At 44.5% G+C, this 3,512-nt stretch overlaps 1 protein-coding gene across 1 annotated transcript in view; it reads right to left on the reverse strand.

Moving 5' to 3' along the window:
• The window catches only part of LOC116094893, a 71,116-nt gene that overhangs the window by 11,539 nt on the left and 56,065 nt on the right, over nt 1–3,512 (reverse strand).

Here is a 3,512-nt window from a genome sequence, read left to right on the forward strand (position 1 = left end):
GACCCAACCCAAGGTATTCAGTTAGGGAGGGGAACACACTCATTCTAGGAATGCAATCTTCATCTACTTACTGGTCAACAGGGTGGAGAGTCTCATAAACCAGTAGACCTTCATTCCTAGTTCCACCCTCATTGTAGATCAGCCAGGAGGGGCAGGTATCGGAAACCAGAGCCCTGAGGCTCTCAGTTCCTGGAACCGGCTATTTTATATTTCTGGCTGGCTATAGTGGCCCTCCATGTCCTTTTAGGTAAAGGTTATACAGCATACATTTGTATTAAATGCCCTCATTTTAAATTCTAAGATTCTCCAGCCTTTCATTGAGAATTCTTTGTTTAGCACTGCACCCCATTTTTTTAATTTGGTTATTTGATTTGTTGGTGTCTAACTTCTGTAGTTCTTTTTATATTTTGGATAATAGCCCTCTGTTTGATATAGGGTGGGTGAAGATTCTTTCCCCATCTGTAGGCTGCCATTTTGGCCTATTAACCATGTCCTTTGCCTTACAAGAGCTCAAGAACATCATAAATTTTGCAGGCAAATGAATGGAAGTAGAAAATATCTTGAGTGAGGTAACCAAGTCCCACAAGTACATGTATGGTGGATATTACCCATAAAGTACATGATACTCACACTAAACTCCACAGACCCAAAGAAGCTAAACAAGAAGGAAGGTCCATTCGAGGATAGTTGAATCTCACTTAGAAAGGGGAATAAAATAGTCATAGGAGGCAGATGGAGGAAGGGAACTGGAAGGGAAAGGATGGGGAGTGGAATGAGAGAGTCAGGATCAGATGTGGGGAGAGACAGGAGAGAGAGCCAAAGGGTCAGGCGAATAAATGTAAATCTGCAGCTGGCAGGAGTGGGGGCATCTTGAGAATGTGCCAGAGACCCAGGATTGGGGAGGCTCCCATTTGGGGGTGACTTTAACTGAGATTCATAACAGTGGGGATATGAAACCTGAAGTGGCCACTTCCTTCCAGGGCCCCTAGTGGAGGGCTAAGGACACCAATCCATTCATGAAACTTTTAACCCAAAATTTGTCCTGTCTACAAGAAATGCATAGACAAAGATAGAGCAGAGACTGAGGGAATGACCAACCAATAACTGGCCCAACTTGAGATGCATCCCAGAGGCAAACACCAATCCTGACAATATTAATGACACTCTGTTATGCTTGCAAACAGGAGTCTATCATAACTGTCCTCTGAGAGGCTCCACCCAGCAACTGAATGAAACAGATGCAGATGCCCATAGCTAAACATTGGATAGAGTTTGAGGACTCTTATGCAAGAGCTGGGGAATGAATGGAGGGCCCCAAAGGAGATAGAGACTCCACAGGAAGACAAGCACAGTTAACTAACCTGGACCCTTGGGGGCTCTCAGAGACTGAACCACCAACCAAAAAGGGAGCATGGGCTGAACCTAGCCCTCCCCACACCCCTCACATATGTAGCAGATGTGCAGCTTGGTCTTCATTTAGGTCCGCCAACAACTGAAGAGAAGGCTATCCCCAAAATTGTTGACTATATGTAAAATCTATTTCCCTAACTGGGCTGTCTTATCTACGGTCAGTAGGAGTGGATGTGTCTAACACTGCAGAGACTTGATATGCCAGAGTGGGGCAATATCCAGGGGCCTCTACCCTCTCAGAGGAGAAGGGGAAGGTGGAGGGGAGGAGGAGCATATGAGGAGAGACCTAGGCTGGGGATGGGTGGGGCAGGATGGGCTATCAATATGTAAAGTGAATAAATGAATTAATTAATGGAAAAATGTTTTCCTATTTCTTGGTCAATTTAAGAAAACAGGACATTGTGGCATGCTCATGCCTAAATGAGATATATATGTCCCAGGAAGGATTAGGAAACTTCACAGAAGAGGGGTCAGAAAAATTAAAAGATCCTGAGGTGGTGGATAACTTCAAGGAAAGAGTGTTTTCCTGGTGCAACAGGGAAGCTACACATATAAACTCACAACTGTGACAGCATGCACAAGATCTGCACAAACTCAAGCCAGACGAAAATCCCACAATTGAAGGGGAGAGATGAGGAAGAAATCCTATCAGCAGCTAAGGAACTTCAGAGCTTGATAACTTCTGGGAGTCAGTTTGCTTTAATGATGTGACCACTGGTAGGTTGACCACATTCCAGGACACACAAATGGACTCTGAATTTAAAACAAAAAGAAGTTGAAAACCCAAAGCTGGGTAGATAAGGAGATGAGGGTTGATCTGGGAAGAGCTGGAGACATGGATATTACCAAAGTTCACTGCATGAAATTTTATTGGTTACTTTCATATTGCTGTGACCATGGCTAGGGCAACTTAGAGAAGAAAGAGTTTATTGGAACTTATGGCTGCAGAGGATAGAGTCCATGATGGTGCAGCAGTGGTGGCAGGTAGCAAATGATGAGAGCAGTAGCTCAAGCCCACATCTCAAACCAAAAGCAGGAAGCAGAGAGCTAATTTGAAACTTAAAAGCCCACCACGGGCTGAACAACCTTGAGTGGTTAGTATGATGTGCTTTGACCTCTGCTGCTGAGTGCCTTAGGGGAGGGCAGATGAACTGAGCTACTAAATCGCAATATGAATGCAAACACACAGTCATCTAGGGATAATAATTTTTATTTGCCGACAACACCCAGAGGAAGCTCCACTCTCAGGCACTCTGACACATCCAGGATCAGAGGTGAGGAGGAACCAACATCTGTCCGAACACTGGGAGTAACTGGGACCAACGGGACCGGGCACACGGGAACTTCACCAGCCCAGTGACTCGGGTTTCTTCTGGTCTGTCTGGGCTGGGGTCCAGAGCAGACCTTGGACACAAGCTCTGCAGCCAGTCCCACAACACACAGAGAAAGCCCCACTCCCAGGTGATCTAACAAGCCCAGGATCACAAGATCCCAGAATCACAGGATCACAGAGAAAGCTTGACTCTGAGGAGTTCTGACACAACCAGGATCACAGGAAGGACAGGCTCCAGTCAGATTTAGCAAGGGCAGGTAGCACTAGAGTTAACCAGATGGCAGCGGACAAGGGTAAGAAAATAAACAACACAAACCAAGGTCACTTCACATCATCAGAAATCAATGCTCCCACCATAGCAAGTCCTGGAAACACCATTACACCGGAAAAGCAAGATTCAGATATAAAATCACTTCTCATGATGATGATACAGGACTTTAAGAAAGACATAAATAGCATCCTCAAAGAAATAGAAGAGAACACAGGTAAACAGCTAGAAGCCCTTCAAGAAGAAACACAAAAATCCCTTAAAGAACTACAGGAAAACACAATCAAACAGGTGAAGGAAATGAGCAAAACCATCCAGAATCTAAAAATGGAAATAGAAACAATAAAGAAAACAGAAAGGGAGACAACCCTGGCCATACAAAACCTAGTAAACAAATCAGGAGTCATAGATGCAAACATCATCAACAGAATAAAAGAGATAGAAGAGAGAATCTCAAGGGCAGAAGACACCATAGAAAACATTGACATAACAGTCAAAGAA

The sequence above is a fragment of the Mastomys coucha genome, unplaced genomic scaffold, assembly GCF_008632895.1.
Source record: "Mastomys coucha isolate ucsf_1 unplaced genomic scaffold, UCSF_Mcou_1 pScaffold17, whole genome shotgun sequence".
In the NCBI taxonomy this organism is placed as follows: Eukaryota; Metazoa; Chordata; class Mammalia; order Rodentia; family Muridae; genus Mastomys; species Mastomys coucha.